Source organism: Lineus longissimus, chromosome 3 (assembly GCF_910592395.1).
Source record: "Lineus longissimus chromosome 3, tnLinLong1.2, whole genome shotgun sequence".
Lineage (NCBI taxonomy): Eukaryota > Metazoa > Nemertea > Pilidiophora > Heteronemertea > Lineidae > Lineus > Lineus longissimus.
Genome location: NC_088310.1, coordinates 21976869 through 21996841, shown reverse-complemented (window position 1 = coordinate 21996841; position 19973 = coordinate 21976869).

Here is a 19973-nt window from a genome sequence, read left to right as displayed (position 1 = left end):
AATTCTTGATTCAGGCATTGTGGTCTTGATGGCGGGTCAGACTGCGGCCATTCACTACTATCATACATGCAATTGGCTACTGATCGGAAGACACGACTTTTCTTATTGATTGCAATTTGGCATCTCTGCTATGATATTCAAGTTGTCCTCACCCACAGATCCCTACCATGCACCCCTGCCCCCTCCCCCCCCCCCCACACACTACACCCCACTTCACCCTAACCGCTGGTAGAGACCCTGACATGAAAGAATGAGTGTTTGTCATAAATTTGTCGACGTCTAACAGCAGGCACCACTAAGGCGTCAGATGCGACCGGTCTAGTTAAGACATAATTTTGACAAAATGAATTTCCGCTTGTAGAGATAATGCCATAGCTGTAACCATTTTACCAAGTTACGACTATGACCTTGTTCAAGCATCATTCAATTAGTTTCTATCTCTTTATCTTCCTGAACTGGCAATCAGCTTTTGTTCCAGTGACCCAGCTCATGTCATATCTTCGCACCATTGATATCAATATCAATTCATCAGGCAGGGCCTGATATAAAATGGTGCGGATGACAATTGAAATCATCATCCTTGCCATCGTTGGTGGATGACTTTAATCCGATACCATAGCTTATTTACTTGCCCGGATAGACGAGCCTAGTTGATTATGAGATAATGTGGGGTAAGGCAAGGTTCAACACCTTTGCCCTCGCTTGTATTATTTGAGAATAAATGGAAAAAAACTCATTCTGGGCACCATAAAAGTAAGCTTATCACGATTCGAACTTATCGGGTATGGTTTGCCTTTTACATTGGGCTATTACATCAGTAACGGTACGTGGATCACTTAACTGGTATAATTTTGAGTATATGCAGTCGAGGTATTATCCACCGAACGAATAGACGTGCAGCTAAAACGATTGTTGTTGTTTGTGTTCTTAAATGAGTCTCACATCGAACGTATCTGTAACATGAGAGGGCCCATGGTGGTGTGGAAACAATACTTCGGCATCTACCCGCCTTCCTCCTCCCTATGTTTATGTGTTCAAATTACAAATCCATACACTATTACTGTAGCACCCTATACCAGCAAGTTGATACTAGGGATAGTCGGGGAAATCCTATCTAACGCCTCAGTTAGAGAAATAAACAAGCTTAGGGTGCGCTGACTATTCGATCTGCAAACTATCCATTGGTCATGTCTAAGCCAATACCGAAATCTTCTTGCTAAACTGGAATGCATCTTGACAGTTACACATTATCCCTGTTTAAATCAAGATAAGTAGTAGCAGCCGTTAGCGACTTATGTTTCTACTTAATGGCCTTTTTGTCTAAGAAATGCAACTATTAGTGTTGTTTTTAGAGATCGCGTTAACCAATAGTTTAGCCTCTGGCACTACGATGGAGGTTGCTCAAAGATTGACAGTTGGTATAGTCTTACCCATAGCTAGCTATTATAACTGGATGACGGCTTTCATATCGTTAGGGTAAAGTTATATGCTAATTTTGTTACCAAGTTGGAATATGGAGTAGCTGTGGAGGTATAGAGTACCGGTGTCATGCCGAGAGCCAAGAACTGATAAGAAGATACGGAACTTGAGCGTTTAAGACGCGGCGTTCATGATTAGCTAGCAGCTTTGCCACCGCAGAGCAGTGATTAGCAGATCTGGTGTCATTCCATCAATATCAGAGGTTCCATTTACACTTAACCAAGGACCTCTATTGTTTCTGTAATAAAGTGTCTAAATTATTTTCATGCCTGGCTGACAGTTCAGATTTCTTCTCTCGAAAATTTACATGGTCGTATCTCCTGGTAGGACGGCCAACGTCTGACCAGCAGGCAAACATATATTATAGAATGTTTAGAAAAATCATAGAACAGTGAGGGTAGAATTGAGGGTGTTTTATGATTGTCTATTACCTCCAAAAACCAGTTCTGGGTTCTTCGTTTGAAGCTGGCCGCTGGATGATGCGAGTTTGTTCTTCAACAGCTTTTGCAACTAAGCAAAAGATTTGCTTCCATCAACATGACGACGGGAAATGAAAGCGCAAGCAAGGTGCACTTATTGAAACATCGTCTTACCAACTTTTTATAGCTCAGTATTTACAATTACTCCAAATCACCTGAACTTTCACTCTTTCAGGGAATACATGTACAGATTCGACATGAGGGGTTCCAATTAAGAAACCAAATCCAATAGTTTTACTGGGGTCAGAGACGACTAATTTAACAGTCATTGAAGCCCGACTGATTCAAAACTCTTTCACCTGTTCATATTGTTCAAGGGATGGGTCATGGAGTCTGCTTCTTACTGCGTTAAATACAATAATTATGGTGTTAAAAGTAAACATTGTGGGAAATAATTCGAGAATTAGCAGATAGATAATTCACTCGGGTACGTTTAAACATTATTGACTTTGAAACGCCAGAAACTCAGTCTCGAAATGCTGAGCGCAGCAAACTCCATTAGGGATGTAAAGCTAAATAAGTAAAGTTGTTGCTTTCATTAGCCGATGGGGATTTCAATAGAGCGAAGTTGTTTAAATTCTGCTTATGATTTTGGGTTGTGGTTTAGTAAGGTACCATTAACATTCGCCGCGCTCAATGCATTTAATTTCCAAAACTTAAGATATTTTCGAAAAACTCGTTGGATTTTTTCTCAATAAGCTGTTGAAAGAAATATCGTATTATTTGATTCCGAAAAATTATCACCAGAATATCGAGAACAAGTTTATATTAATTCTTTGGTTAACCAACAGAATTAATGGATGAGGAACGTCTTGGATTCTTGTTCAGGAAGAATATCATGGAGCCCAGGTCACCCAGCGGGAAAATCCAAGAACAACAATTCTGAGATATATTAGCAGGTACAGATATCCTTGCCAGAGTGTGGTGGAGCCAACCTCAAACTGCGCCAAATACCAAAATAACGATCCCAGGGCAATGATGGTTTACAAATTAGCAGATAGGTAATTCACCTTGGAGATGAAGAATTATGTTTATATCCCCATCATGATCAGAGACATCCCTTGCCACGCACTGATTTTTTTCACAAAAAGGTTTTAGCTTTTATTTAATGCCCTTGACTGGATATCTCAGGGCTTCTGGCCAGGACCAATACTTGTACCATAGGTCAAGCTTATAGAGTCGATTCGGCTGAATGATTCCGGAGAGGATGACGCACTAAACAAATCAGGCTCCCAAATGCAGCTTTTTAACGTTTAAATATGTTTTCCTTCCTAAGCCCTATAACTCTTTCGCAACGGTTATGTCCACCGAGAAAGAAATACTCGGACATGCGTCTGATTTTAACAATCTCGATCAGAGGTGTACGCCTGCACTGCATGGTATGATAGTTGGGAAGTTGGTGAGGCATGATGATACGCAATAACTCAACGTCGTTTTTTGGTCTAAGGGTCATGGTCATTTAGGCTAATAAGCAGTTTTAGCGGTCAATGCAGTGCTCTTGTCTCTCTCCTATTCAGACATGTAGAAGGAGAGGACGAAGGAGACTGGTGGCTGGTGTTCGGTCCATTACCGCGACCGCCCGCCGGAGGGGAGAACTGTTTGAAACAGTGAGACCAACCCATCTCGGTATCGCCTCACTTTCTTCAAGATCAAAGTGAGGAGGGTAGCACGTCCACTTGGTTGGGCACAGTGTTTGTAAATTAATGGCCATCTTCTTGCTCAGTACACTTAATTAGTGTTGGTATGATAATCACCGTGATACAATTACTTTAGACTGGTTCGGTTGCTCCGATCGGTGGCCCCGGAAGAATTAGGACCATCACCAACAAAGCCAACCCGATTGGGGCTCAAAGACCTCGATTTAATAAGTTACCGTGTTTATCCTTTGTCGACCGAAGTGATAATTTAAACATTCAAAGCAAACTATCTCGGATAACTAGGTTGGTCTTCAGGGCCTGGTGTCAACGCTGCAGTCCGGCCTGACTCAAGATCTCGACAGACGGCGGTAATTCATCGATGATTACGATCTGACTTGTTTTCGAATACTGCTTAACCTTGCACAGCAGAAAAGGAAGTTCGCGTATATAATGGTTTTAAGAGTCTGATGAGATCCCACTCACTCTTGTGATCAGAAAATACAGTAACTGTTTTAGGAGCCTGTTATCACCTCCATTCCTGGCCTATGGATGTCAGCATACAGTAACATAAGCCTTTGTAAAAAATCCTTAGGACTCCTTTGCATGTGAAAATGACCTCTTCTCCTTTGGTAGAAAACGAGAAACAGTGAATGAAGCGAATCTGTCCCCCGACGTCATCAAGTCGCACAACTAGTTCAAGCAATGTCCTACGAACGGCGCTGATGGTAAAATGGACTTCTGCAATAAAAACCTGTCTGCGGATAATCTAAGTGAAGCGGTGATCTGTTCGCGTGATAGACTCAAATGTCTCGGTCGAGATTAGGTTTTGTCCGACACGATAGTCTTGGTTTTTTCACATTTGGCGCTAACATGATTATGACTGGGGGCGATGGATTTATAAAGTTAGCGTGCAGGACTAAACGCCTAGGGGCGACTAAATTTGCTGATACAGTCGCCACCGGTCCTGCCAGTCTGTCTGTAGTAAAGAACGAGTTAGCAAAGAACTATCAGGCTCTGTCTCTCTTCCTATGGGTGGGGTCTTACCAGAATTCAGACCCACCCAGACGGCAGTGCTGTTTTCCGAAAAAAATTCGCGAGCCGACAGGTAACAGGAAATAATATAACTTGTGACCTGATTTTGTGACTGAACATAGAATAGCGCCGGATTTTAATATTGTCTCTATCTCAAAGTGAAAATGAAAATTGTAAAGAGATACGGCCGAGACGAAGGCATATCTGTCTGCAGTTAAAACGAAACTTCGATTCCACTTTGCTTGCATTTTCTTGAGGCTTGGCGAACTTTTCTGACCTTCTCATTGACCTTCTAAGATATGAATTATCTAGATCTTTAATTCATACCATTAGAATTAAAACTGCAGCTGTAATTCTGATAATTTTTTGGATTTTTTGTGTCAGTGTTATCTTGTCGCTATGACGGCGACACTGCACCAGTTAATCCTAGTTGTAGTGGAACGTTTCCAACATACCAATAAGATAACGATAATAGATCATAATAAGGCAAGGTGATTAGCACGAAAGCAATTAGAACAAGTCCAATTGATAGTGTTCATAGCTTGGTCAGCTTGGCTTAGCAGACGGTAATGACATTATCTGGTCAGGTGAGAGGGTGTATGTGACATTCGAATAAGAGAAGGACGCCAATCAGTGGAGACACATGAGATTTATGCAGCCGAACAAGCGACGGACACAAAACCAAAAAGCGATTCATCGGCAGGCAACTTTTAGGATAGCAGCTTGGAGGACGCCTGAGGAAATAATGGGCAGCACTAGTTATGACGTCATCATCACGTCATGCTTTTCTGCGTGTCATCAATCATTAAGCCTATGCGGGGACTAGTATCACTTGCAAAGGGTTATTTTGTAAGATCGACTAGCCACAGTTTTAAAGTTGTATTATGATATCATAAAGGGTTCCAAACAATTATGCCTGAAAGCAATTGCCTGACTGTCATGACTGTCGCCAGCACCGAATGACCGAGGAACAGCAATCAAGATGACCTATTCGGTAGAGCAATCATGGAAATGTCACATTAGAAAGGGCTATGACCGCCAAACGGCGACCATCACTATAATTTTCATAATATCAGAGTTGTAACGTGGTAGATACAGCACATTGCTCTTCGGCCGTTGTAGAACATAACAACGGTCAGGACCTAAAGCATGTTGAACCGGCTCAGGGTCCAAAGCACAAGATTGGAGACGATCTGTCACTGTTTGCTGTCCGTGCAGGCAAAACAGGATGGTCAAAAAGGCTGCCCTGAGGTCTTGCCGAGACGTTTATTTCCCCTCTCATGAAGCACTTTAAAAAAAATATCTAGTCTGCTATCGACGCAGTTTAAATTCATCATTGGTGGTATATCACCCATTCTATATCAAACATGCAGTCATCATAACTAACAGTAGTGAAGAATAATTCCCATTGTGTCCTCAAAAAACATGCGGCTTCGTTTGATGATTGACTAATTTTCGATAAACAGATATCGAGAAGCGACCAACGGCTGGGGTCATACGGGGAAGTGTTGTTTCAGACCGCTCATTCGGCGTTTAAAATGCCTTGCCGTATTTTGGCTACCCCTCCAGTCTCTTTGAAGTACCAAGCGGGGCGCTTCCTCCCACTCGTATCTAACTAAGATCGCTAGCCTCAAACTTCTGTATCACGAAGCCCCGCCAAAAGAATAACAAGACAGTCAATCGGTCTATTCTATCATTAGAGGTATGAAAACTACTTCAGCTTAATATCATATCTTCTAGAATTCCTTCAGAAATTTTCTCTGATATCGATACCTATTTGTCTAGTATGATATTCGCGATGTGTGGCACCGTTGTTTTTGCAGAGGAGAGCTTTATTATTTTATCTCCTCTTTTTTTTTCTTCAGCTATATGATATCGCCTGCTTGGTTTCCTGGCGAAGATAGCGCACATGTCTGTATATACGTGGTTCATATGTACGATCGGGTCCTGTTCATGAACTTGTATGGTGAAGTAACTTTGTGACTGGAGCGCTGCCGTACGTCATTCACAGATGTTGCGTCCTGAACTGACCCCATTCTCCTTTTACGAAGCGTTGGGTTTTGAAGGCTAATCAAAGCGAACATTATTCAATGCACATGTCATGAAATAAGCATTTTTATTATTTTTGTTGTCTGTGCGTAATGATATTGTAATATTACTGTATTTATGATTACTACTTCTACCGTCATAACAAAGACAAAAATCGGATGAAAACGACACGAACACTAATTGGTACCGACATTAAAGCAGAAATATATAAGCTCGCCTGAGATGTATACATATATATTTGATGGAAGGTATTACATCAGACTTGGCCATTTATATCACCACTAGTAGGTCTCGTCCATTATACATGCCATGATAGTCATTATTCTAACCATAGAGATCGGAGACATTAAGTACATGTCAAGTTTCATAATTATACATTCGTACTTAATGAGGGTATATGACCCTCCTCCACAATTACTTGAACAGACTCCACCAATTTGCAATTAGGCCTAATAACTGCCGTGTAACCTCTATTATGTCGCAAGTATGGGCTCATGGACCACATGAAAATAACTCGTCAACTGCTGAGAAAAGCGATGTAATACAAGACCTATATCCGCTGACTGATGCACTGAATAACATAAGCGAGTGATCACTTCTAGATTATGAGATGACAGAAATTGCCTCATTATTGCTTTTTTCTATTCAAATTAAGTACAGAAAAATAAACAGAAACGCGAGCAGTCGCAAAAAACAATGAAAAAACATTTAAGCAATTTGGTCACCAGTTTGCACTTCCTCTGCATCAAAGAATATTACTTATGATATATATTGACGTAAAATTTAAGATTGAAGAAACCTTCGAAAAGAATTCCTGCCATTGGCATTCCCGGCTAAAATCCGATTATTGCTCTAAACTGAACATTGACATGACTGGCAGGACTGGGTGATGTCCACGTCTTCAGACTCTGATCCAAACGCAAGCAATGCCCAGTCATGCCTATTTGGATTGAAATAATATTCACTTCCGGTGATCGATAGAAGCGCAGGGATGAGTTGGCAAGTTCATCATTTCAATAGGGAATTTTGACCCCTTCACTTGCATGGGATTCCGGGGAGGTTTCACACGATCAATATACCTCACTCCAGCATTCCCAACAGTTAAATTTAACCTTGTAAGTGGAAATTAAACAAGCACTAGAGGACAACAAACTGGTTTAATTGAATGGAAAACGAGACGACATTAAGTGAACGTCTAAACAGGACAATACAATAAGAAGCTTAGCAAGACTTTAAAGCCAAATTAGCATATTAAAAAGTGCGATTGGCCAGTATTTCTATCTCAAACCTTGTTTTTTGTTAAGAAAATATGCTCTTTTCTTTCGCAATATCGAATTTTGAAATTAAATTTTTTTTTCGCGTACCCAGGTATTTAAAAATTTTCAATGCGGTTCTAAGAAGACGATCATACTGGAAACTATCCTGTGATTCAAATTCAAGTTACTGTTCATAATACCTTTAACTGACGAAGGACACAATGCGAAGCTCAGGAAGAAAGTAGCAACAATCCATACCCACCGCATCGATTTGAATAGTTAATCCTGGCTGGCCCAGACAGTGTACATGCACCTGTGTCAACAGACTGACTTAGAAATATGAAAGGACGATGACAGAGGATGTTACGGACCAAAGCACTGTGCATGCCGGTGAAGGACAGCAACTAGATTTTATGAGTTTGTTGCTCTACATACTGAGATCGGTCATTGAGTGTGTAATGCCTCTGCATTCAGAAGATGGCTTTTGCTGCAGCAGAACCTTCTTGGATATCCATGACGTGAAGACTATGTGTGCATAATGACATAAGAAAAATTTGATTCCGGTGTGCAAGGGATAGTAGTCCTAGGGCTGATAGTCCGTGTAACAATAGCCCGCATTGCTAAATGTTTTGGTTAGGGTTAGCGGTACAATAGATCATGCTGCTTAATTGATCAAATACAATGCTACCGGACTATGACTCCAGGGGGACTATATCCGCTGTCACACCGGCAGAATTGTGAATTTGTAACCGTCCGAGCAACTGTGATCATTTAGTTGATCATCCAGATGATAGGGGGCATTATGACTTGTGACGTCATCGTTGTGGAACACTATATCAATGACTTTCTATACCTATTCTACAAAATCGAGCGAATCGCAATATATACTTTACAGTGTAGACGCTTGCTTGTCCTTTTTCGAGAGAGAAAAAACGTGCCAAACACTATACTATATCTATAAGAGCTAAGTAGTCTGCTATGTTTTGATCCAAATCGGCTCTTCAAACGTATCATTTGCATTACAAACATACTGACGGTTTCTATCCGTAGACGAAACTTCTTAGGTCGAATTAAAATTTGCCCAAATAGAAAACGCGGCCATTTAATGGCAATCTTTGGTAAGCGCAATTCTTGCATTGTTGCGGTGATATTTTTCACTTTCCCTGAATGTATCACGGATCATCGTGATCTTATCTCACAATGGTCACAACAACACTGAATTTGTTTTTATACCAATAAATTCAAGTAAACTACTTCATGGATAAACGCTGCGCTTACGTTCGATTTAAGAAGCTAATGTCTACGTTTTGCTATATAGACATGGTTATGATCCCGGCAAGACTGGTTTTATCCACTCCAATTATGTCCACTCCTGGAGAATTATCCTCTTTTTGTGTTTCTCTAATGCGCCTCTTATATTTTGATACATCCCCGTGGAGTAAGCTTGGCCTTCGGCGCAGGCGCGAGATATCCCTACTCCGCCTATTCACTCCCATCAAAGCAAACGAAAATGTTTTCGGGTTCCCACAATACCGGATTACATATCATCTAAAGAGATGGTCTCCTCGATATCTTCCACCACCATACCCAAAGGCTGATGACGATTTCAGGATTGTTCAACTGTTATCTCCACTTTCAATGTTAAAACGATATTTGTAGATAATACGCCTAGAATATACATATTAGAGATGCACTTTCTAAACCCGCTAAACCAAGTGCAGAATACTTCTAGCTATGGCCTACATATTGTACACTTTTCATTTTAAAATGTCCTGAATAACCTCTTGTGTTTGTATAAATCATAATCATGATAATGCATTTCTTATATAAATTTAGAATACGAATATGACATAAGTAGTAAGTCCTTTGCAAGTTTTTGATAGATAGAGACGATAATATTTTTGTGAGAAATGAGATGAATCGCACATCAATAATAATAATTGAGATAATGATCTTTAAATTCATGCCACCAAGATGACCCCTCTCGACCGCCACCAGCAAAAAATATAGGCGTAAAATACACTAGACACTAAAATAGTGATAGTGCATGATGGTACAATAATTTGTATGTACAATATCCACAGAAAATTCAGAATTTGCCGACCTTTCACAGTCTGGTTTCAAACTCAAACAACTTTCTTCCGATGACTCACGTCGGATTTTGTCGTGGAGTAGATATCATTTATCTCAATTTCGTCGTTTTCTTAACCAAGTTACAACACGTACATGTAGCTCCCATCTCTCAAATGATTTACCAAGACACGATTAAATCCCAATTACAATCGTTTCCCCGCCAAATTCCACCCAACGTTCATAGAATTGTGTTGTATTTCGAACCGTTTACGCATCATGATGTGAAACTTTTTGTTAATTTCGTATTCTGCTCAACCGCTATCTTATGTATAAGCTAATTATCAGTATCGGGTTAGGCGTAAAAGCGGTTCGGTGGTCTCCGTTCTTTTTGATCCGCTGGTTGCTTGGGTGTCACGAGGTAATTCCACAGGATCTTAGATGTCGTGGCAGTGGCCCTATTATCAGCTATAATTTCATATAGGGAGATGGGTTAAGACGAAGAAAAGTATGATCTCTCCTATTAGGAGATCAAATATCGGATGCATAGCTTGGGTATCTTCAGACTAAATCGAGAGCACTGCTTGGAATTTAGTCATAATAGCCAAGTGTCGGGGATGGCGTTAGACTACGTGCAAACCATATCGGGTAATCATGGTAAATTGGACAGTTGATTATAGGGGTGGGGTATCGAAGCAGTGATTATCACGGGGCCGGCGGGTAGCCCTAGCCAACCCAGGCAGGTGGGCATCATCCCTTGACACGGGATTGTTCGTCTCTCTTCTTGTGTCACGCTCACTCCTAGGTTTACAAACTTTACACTAAACAGTCTTTAAAACCAGTTTGCAAAATATCCCCTAATTGATGGGGACGGCTCCATTCCAGTTTGACTGGCTGACAGCTATTGTCTGACTTTTATATCAAACTCGGCTTCAGTTGCCTTTGATATACGACATTTCTCTTGAAAGCTACATGATTTCTGAGTCTCTGAAGGAGGTTGGATCACTGTCATGACTATCCAGATATCGTATTGAGGCAATGGACTTCATTCAGTTCATTGCGCTTTTGTAGTGGCAGACACAGACCAGCGCCCACTTAATTGTTCTTTTCGTTGGCACATTGCTAATAACAAAAATATGTCTGCATGAAAGGCAAGTGAAATTTAAGAAACGATACTTAGCCGACCGAGTTGAGTGACAGGCAGTATAAGACTGAGGCCAGGCGGCCAAAAATTCCACAGATGGCAATGTCATACTTTCGATGGGTGTTTTATAGAAAGTGCGAGCTTAGGATGAAATCTTGTCAACCAAGACCACTTCACTTGCCTTAAAAATTGAATAATAGTCAGCCGAGGGAAAATGTCCCGGACCCATTACATCTCCGCAAACTTAATACCAACTTTTTCAGCGTCTCTTGAAGAGTTGTTATGCGCTGATTTTCCCTTCCGATATAGTCAAAACAGCTCTTCTTTCATGGATATGATCACCAATGGCAACCTGGATGGCATATATTTAAGGTTGTACTCCTGGTCGAGTTAATGGCGGCCACTCGCTACACATTGACACTACTAAGCACTGTCATGACTGTCATTTATTTATGAGTATTGGCATACGCTTCAAAACCTTTTAGATCAAGTAGCTAGCTAACTATTTTCTCATGGATAAGAAAGCAACGTGTTCGCCACTTCTCTAATAAAATGTATTCAGACAGTTTAATTATACACCGCGTGAATAAAGGAATTTGTGGTTAAGAGTTAGAAGGGACGTTTTAACGAAGTTTAAACGACAGATACAAACACCACATGTTAGTTTAATAACATGAACTGAATAAAAAGGTCTCTATTTGATTTTGACTTTTACTTAATTAAGATGAGGTCTTGCAATTCGGATAGCAACAAGCTATAGCATGTGTATATGAGAACAACACTCGTGTTGAAGTCGTTCGACAGCCTTGTTCTCCTGCGAAGCAGATAGAGACCGACTTGATGTCAAGCAGATTTTATTGAACATGTGTAACTATAACCAGGAGGCAATAACTTTTTACTCCCTGCTATATCTAATAAAGGGTCCATCGTTTGTAAAGGTTACATGAAAAAGGTTGGAAGCAAGGAACTTGATTGGGAATCGCTAAACTGGACTTTTTGTAGTTCCCCCGACATGCAAGAGATCCATGCATGCCATGGGCGAGGATCTTTTAGAAACATCCAGGAGATCAACATGACCAACCACTGTCTGTGTAGCTTGCCAATGTGGTTTACTGCCGTGATACCATGACTGCATGCAAGCCAACAATCTAACATTTTTTGATAAAAAAATGTCGTCACGACTGCCTAAGCCTATCTGTGCTTCGTCGTGGGAAAAGTAAACGAGCCATGTTGGTTTAAGTAAATGCTAATTCAGTGGTATAATTTGTCCCTACATTGAGTGATGACCCCTTGAGGTGACAATTACAAGTTTGATTGCGTATGAATAATCTTTGCGTAACCTACACCCTGTTTTGCGATTAAGGGACAGTTAAAGGTGTCAAGTAGTAATTAACCGTGGCCGAGTCTTTTTTTGACATTTTCTCATAAAAGGATAGACTCTTTTATACCATCAACCTAATGACATATGGTGTCACCGTTCAACTAGTACTTCTAGAAAGCTAATCTACAAAAAGCCTAGTTTCTCCTCTCAAGAACAAACTAGGCACACTATAAGCAGTAGGACAAACCAAAAATACGAATAGTAGGCTAAAGGCGAATGTGGCATATGATGTATTAGGTCAGCTAGCCTCGCCTATAGCTAATCACCCGTTTTGACGCTGCTTTATGCCGTTTTGAGTGTAATGAACTGAGATATTGTCTCAATTCCCTTTACTACGGTGTAAATGCAAGTTTGAAACGTTGCACCTGCAGTGCGACAACATCTGTTCATTGCACAAACCCCCCAAAGGCTTAACTTTCAAAAATCAAAAACGACATCTAAGGAAACTATATCGCCATTTTTTCGCTGTAAATGGGTTGATTATGATGGCGACTAGGTCCATTGATAAACTCGACGACATTGTTCCATTTATCAGATCCCCTGCGTGTTGTTTTGCATTCGCGGCGACATCTCGCTTTCTACTAATCCCCTCCTGTTGTTGCAACTGCAACCAATTGAAATGCACACCGATGGTTTCCAGCAATTTTAGATCACAAACAGATAACTTGTTACACTTCACGGCTTGACTCTTTATCTGATACCCAAAGTGTATCCCGCTGAAGTGTAAGAATCGACTTGGTAAGCTTGCAATAATTGGTAATGAGAGGCAACTGAGAAGGGTTGGAAGGTATGTGTTTAGACCGCTCGTGGCGCCCCACCTTCTTGGATTAGGCTAGCGGTAGTCTGGATACCGCCTCCCGACAGACCTCCAGAAGATACTCCTGTGCAATCTGTTTTGACTGGAGAATGTGTAAGGTGCAGAAGAGTAATATAACGAGATAATGCAAGTGTGAAACTTCTACCAGACTTCGACGAGAGAGGTCTTACGCTTGTCAGACCTCATTTACGTCAATGTCGAGTTTTGAAGGGATCGTGTTTTAAAAAGCCAATGTAGATTGGCGTGTAAAACATCTGTTATCAGTCAAATATCACTTCAAATCATGTTTCGATGTCAGTTAATGCACCAATCATTTCTAGATGGCCGGACCTGAACACAGCTCACGGCCAATTGTGCTAGTCCGATATTGCCAACTTTCTTGTACGCATGGGTAGTCGATTGGCAAAGTGTACAAGCGTTCAAAGACACCGGAACTTGAGGACCACCAATCTCATCACACTTTCAAATATATGACAGGTATGACTTGTTCTTGGACAGCAGATATCTTGCACACCTTTTACCATTCATGCATTAGGGTGGCAGTTTACCGCAAAGAAAGTATAAGCAAAAGAGTTAAACTTATCAGTGATTCGATTGAAAGTAACACGCTGCTTGGCGCGCACACTGCACAGTGGGGAGTTTCTGCTTGAAGCAAAAACTCTGATCGTATCAGCTGCAGTCTTGAAGAGAAGTGAAACAAGTATCAAACTTGCTCTTCCTTTTTCCGACACATGTAGCAAAGGTACTGTCTGATGGTATCTGTACATGTACGTTCTGCATGCCGATTTGACGACACGAAAACAGCAATTTCCATGTGTCCCCCCCAGTACTACCGAAGAAAAGTCGCATCTCAATGTCGAGTGCTTCGGAAAGCACGGAAAAAACAATTTTTGATATGTTACTAGCACCTCCTAGAAAACAAGTACCAATCTCTTTCTTCCTCCTTCTAACTGACACAGGAAGCCCGGGTACATTCAGCGCTTCCCGTACTTTCATCCCCTCCACCTCATCGGGGATTAAGTGGTGTAGGATACAGCCGATGAGCTTTGAAACCTTAGGAGGAAATTATCTCTAATTGCAGGCATTTGGTTACCTTTGACAGCACTTCTCAGTCTCCTGGTGTAATCGCTCTTCCCACATGTATTGGATCATTTGAAATAGAAGCCTGCCATGTTGGGATCATTTCTGTAATGGTGGACGGCCAAAGGGTATTGGGCCAACACCACGGATTGATTTTCGGTCTGTTTGTAACCAACGCGCACTTAATCCGGTAACAACCAAATTAATTTCAACTTCTACCAAAAATGAGTTGATGTAGGGGATTAAAGTGAAATGAAATCAAAGTAGATACATTTCATGACGGACTCCTAACCCGCTTTTTTATACCAGGTTGAGTTGAAATCTCTTTTGCAAGGCCAGCATGGATACAAATCTATTCGACTTGGAGCCAAAAAATTACATCGTATAGAATCATGTTCTTGAAATCGACACTGGCAAGTGAGCTGGGATGGCGGAGACTGCATATCCCGCACTTTACCATGGAATTATCACGAGACACTACAAATGCAGACATGACAGACTCACTTGGCCCACAATTCAGTAAAAATGCGTGCACTGACACACATCATGGTCTGATGACGACACACTACAACTTGATGATGACCCACGAGATAAGTTGAATCGCAATGATGGACTACTAGAAACGATGACTCCCGACCCAAGACTGAGAAGGGCATTATTTATAGCTCAGGCCCAGTCGCAATTTATAGAAAATGTTCATAAGTCGTGGTAGTTGCATGTAGTTGTGAAGTTAATTCTGATGGAATTCGACCGAAGAAGCTTTCAGATAAAAACAACATCGCAATACTGACTTCAGGAATAATATCAGATTAAAATATATCAAACTGCAATTAAAATCATATTGAATTGGAAAGCGAGAGGAACAAAGTAATTGCTCAACAGGTGCGATTGGCGATTTAAGTTACAAAGCTGATTAATGATCAAGTGGAAGTGACTTGATATCCCTCGTTGTGTACAAAACTTCATAATCAATCACTGATTCAGACCATTGCATTGGTCAATATTTGGTGGATTTAATCGGTCTTCCTGTACTTGGCAGTTTAACCCGAGAAGGGAAGATTTTAATTGCCTGATGTTGCCTGGTTCTCCGCATATTCTATAAAAATTTACGCTGCTTCATTAGCATGGTGTACTGAGATCAGCTGAGTAGGGTATACAGTGCTACTCTAAGCAGATCAGGAGTTAAAGGAGGATGAACATATCTTCTAATAAACTGCTGTTATCCCCCCCCCCCCCCACCCCTCTATTGTTGCTTTCTGTAGTACTAAAAAGAAGCAATGTCTCGACATACATTGCCTGGCTGGATCCGACCGCTTGTATAGAACTTCGGAAGGGACACTTTGACCTAGTATTTGAGAAGAGAAACAGAAGAGTCCGGTTACAGACATATCTTGCCCGGGATTATCTGTTCAACAACTTAATTAAAAAGCTTTGATTAATATATTTTGGATGTCATGAGATCAAATACACGTGTTACAGAACTTGAATTGAGAAGGAAGTATACACAGAATCAGGATTGGAGTCTCTGCCCCGTTATTGATGCTCAGTAAAGTTAACCTACGGTACACATCGATGGATTACCCCGCTATTTGATAAATGACAGGAAATCAATGCACTACGTTAAAACTCCGAACTAAGTCAACCCAATGTTATCCTCCAGCATTTGTTCTGAAGCAACTTGAAATTGATTGCAATACAAACAATTATAAGCAAACTTATTGTTTGAAATGGAATGACTTGTTAACATATTGACTGATGAGATGCTCTACATGTTATTGCACTTTTATTTTACACACACAACTGCGAAAAAGGAGCCTTTTCTGGATATTCAATAATGCAGGTTGCTTGGACCACGTTGTCTTTTCTATGATAAATCTGAGCAAAAATCTTGATATAATGAATTTTTGGCATCGCAACCGCTTTAAAGAGTATACAAACCTTGTTCAGCACTGCGCATTTTTTTGGTATTTTATTTCGAACCAAACCGTTGCCCTTCTTGCCCTAACAACTTCGACCTGATAGTTCCACAGGTTGCTGTTGCATTTCCGTATCTGCCCTAGGGTCTGCATTTCAGGCCTATCCACATGGTAGCAGAACTCACGGCAAGGGATCATGCAGCTGATGGGTTATAGCCCCTGCCCTCCCGCGTTACAATCCGCTTATTGCCTGCCTAATGATCCAAGGGAGACTGCAGGTAAGCAAGTGGTAAACAAGGGCTTCAGGTCATGATACCCTGCAGATAACCATCTCGAACTACTCAGAGGTCAATCAAGGACAAGTTGATCGAAGTGGTTTTCTCTCCTTATAGACGAGTTACATCGAGAATATCAAAATATATTATGACCACAGTCCTCATTTATTCTTTATTTTATGAGGGTGAAACTCCAAACTGTTTCAAAATATATCAAAATTAATATTGTCAAATCATTTCGTTATCAGGAAATATTGAAAAGCTTACCGTTATGTTATCGACGGCTGTGGCAGAAAATACTCAGCCTTTTACTATTTTTGGTTCTTTGTTTTTCATCGTACATTTATATATTTCGTGACAACGTAATCGGGTGGTATAAGGAAATATTTTTCTAAATTTAATGTCCCTGACTAGTTATTTCTCTCCCATTTCCTTCAATTTGTCTCTAGCGGTTGTTGGGTGCACTGGCGTCATTAGCGAGAAGGCAATAACCGGACCAATTACACCATACCCGAGCATGGCCTACACGTACTTACAACTGCTAATCACCGCTACATGAGATTATTAATAACAAACTAATGTTGTTGGACTCAAATTGCCAAAATGAATTTTTCAATTATGGACGTCAATCCGTCGTGATAGGCCAATGAACGGCAGCACTCGGAAAATAATTAATGTATCTCGAGTATTTAATAGTATAATGTGGTTCTAAATACACGATTGCCATGATCGCCTAATTGCACAAATTGTTACACATTGGACCTGTCAGTAAAACACATACTAATTGGAGAGGCACTAACTAGTTGTATGCTGGACTGAGTTGCACTTTTTTATTCATATTGTTGAGCGTATATTGGTGGCTGCAGAGAACTGCTTACGAATTTCAAGATTCATCTATGGCAATTTTTCATGAGCTGTGCTTGAGGCACCGACTCCACCTCTATTCCCACATGTATGAGGCTTATTGTTAGCAAGTTATACGGTCGACTATAGTTAGATCGCGGGTGGATTTAAGTTGTTAATTTCTTTGCATTTAACAAATAAATATATATTTTGAAAGATGCTCGAACGTGTTATGAAAGAGAAGCATTGACTTAGGCCTTAAATACTTCTAAGTGCGAAGTATCGTATCAAACATATTCCTTTCATCATCTCCGTTTGGGCATCACTTCTTCTTCTTCGGTAGGTTCTGACATCCAGTAATTTCGGGTTGGATTGGGGAAAATGCAAGGGACATCCTACGTAAAAAGATATTTTACGACGAGTCATATCATCATTGCAGGAGAAGAGTTGGCATCTTTCAGATGTTGCTATGAAAACACCAGATCAGTTATAGGTTTTGTTGGGGGTAATCGACAGATTATCCGTAAACGAGCGAATTTCTTGTGCTTAAAGCCGTCTTAGGAGCTACTTCAGGTGTATGATGGGCAACATGATGTACCTGCAGTCTAAACAAGATTGAGCCATCGCAAATCCGACCAAGGGATCGATGCTATATTGGCAGGATCACACTCGCTATGGTGAACGTATAAACCATGATCCACCGTATAGCCTAACACGACTTCTGCTTAGTAACAAATGTAACCATGTATCCAAGAAAATGAACTGGGATTTTTTCCCCGAGTTTTGTCGAATTTATGGATTTATGGGTCTATATAAAACAAGCTGCTTATAGACTCCCCACGGTTTATTTGCAACATTACCTGAATGCTTGACTTATACATCATGATGCCAAGAGTTGTCATATTCTCATAATGCCTGTGTCTAAAAAACTGGTCAATTCATTTTTTTCATCAAAGCATGACGATCAGCATTCAAAATGGGTAGGTCATGGCCCCTACAACTGCCCTGGTAATGGTAGGTTGTTTGGAAAATAGTCCCTCGGTCCATTGCGATCACTCACAAAAATGCTACAAACAAACCACATCGTCAAAACTAGCCGGCACTTAAACTACTTTGCTTGCTTTTTGTTGACTATCTTACATTGACAAATTCATTGTTGATTGAGATTGGTGTGAAAAATATTATCCACCATTACATTATACTCTTGTGTACAAAAAAACATGCTTATAGCAAGTTGGGAAAAACTATCTTCAAATCGCCAAACCCGTGGGAAATTCTCTTCCAGCTCGGGACTATGACCAGGGTAGTAACAGGGTAACAGGTTACCATTTGGTCATTTACGGACCCTAATTGGCCTAACTCTCTCTCCAGCAGTGCGATGCTCCCGCGGTTTTGCCTAAATTAGCCACTTTGTTTTTCGCGGGTAGCGAGATCATGGTAAATTTCCTTACAGTCTATTGAGCGTGATTGGTTTTTGATAGCTAACTCCTTTATGCTGTATAACGTTAATAAAAGCTGTATATGGTATAACTACCGGTGTTTGATGGACCCGTAAGTGATCACAATTTCTCCTGTCACTAGTCAGAGGATGATCTATTATGTCGCTAATGAACATTAACTGCGTTCAAGCTCATCTGCTTTTGTTGCACAGATAACTTTTCCTACGATCGTATAAATTTTGGCATTACGGTCTCTTTTTTCAATTTGATTGACAGTGTAATAATTTCGATTGCTTCCGTTGTATTCAACGTCTGTGGGTCTACAACTGAGATACTGGATATACAGTCTATACAATGTTAGGCACCATGCCACTAACGGCAGGCCCATTCAATGTTCACTTTCATGTACATGTATAAATACGCATATTTAATACCGTCAAAATGGTACCTATATTTAAAACAACCATCTCAAGCGTATTTCCAGGTCTTTTGCCTTTTATAACCCGTCGCGTTTATTGAATCAAGAAATCCACTTTCATTATACATGTAATATCATATTAAAAACCTTATAAATCGTTTGTATTGTTGGAACTTCCGGACTGAATCCGCCACGAAACATTGTCGAAGGATGCCCTGTAAGCTTGTACAGAGTAAGAACATAGAGGTACACTTGCGAACGTATGGAATTGTGTTATTCATTTGGATTGCTAGCTAAGAGCGATTTATCTACAAAATCAGCCTATATACGTATTTCTGAAAGAGTTGTAGTAGTGGCTACTACTAAGAAGTTAATTTGTACCTTGACAAAAAAAACGCGAGCGCGCTGCTAAAGTGTACAGTCATAAAATTTCAAATCAATTGCAAAATTACTTCACTCAATATATGAAATATACGAAATATAAAATACATGAACAAAGTATCTATATCTCACTAATAATGCGGTATGTTTGTATGTCACCATGGCTTGGCAGACTAACGCGGAAACAGTTCATCAAATGCTACGTACATTTCTGTGGTTTTTCGAATGATTGGCATATTCTTGTAATCGCTCGGATCTTGTCAGCGCAAACCAAAAC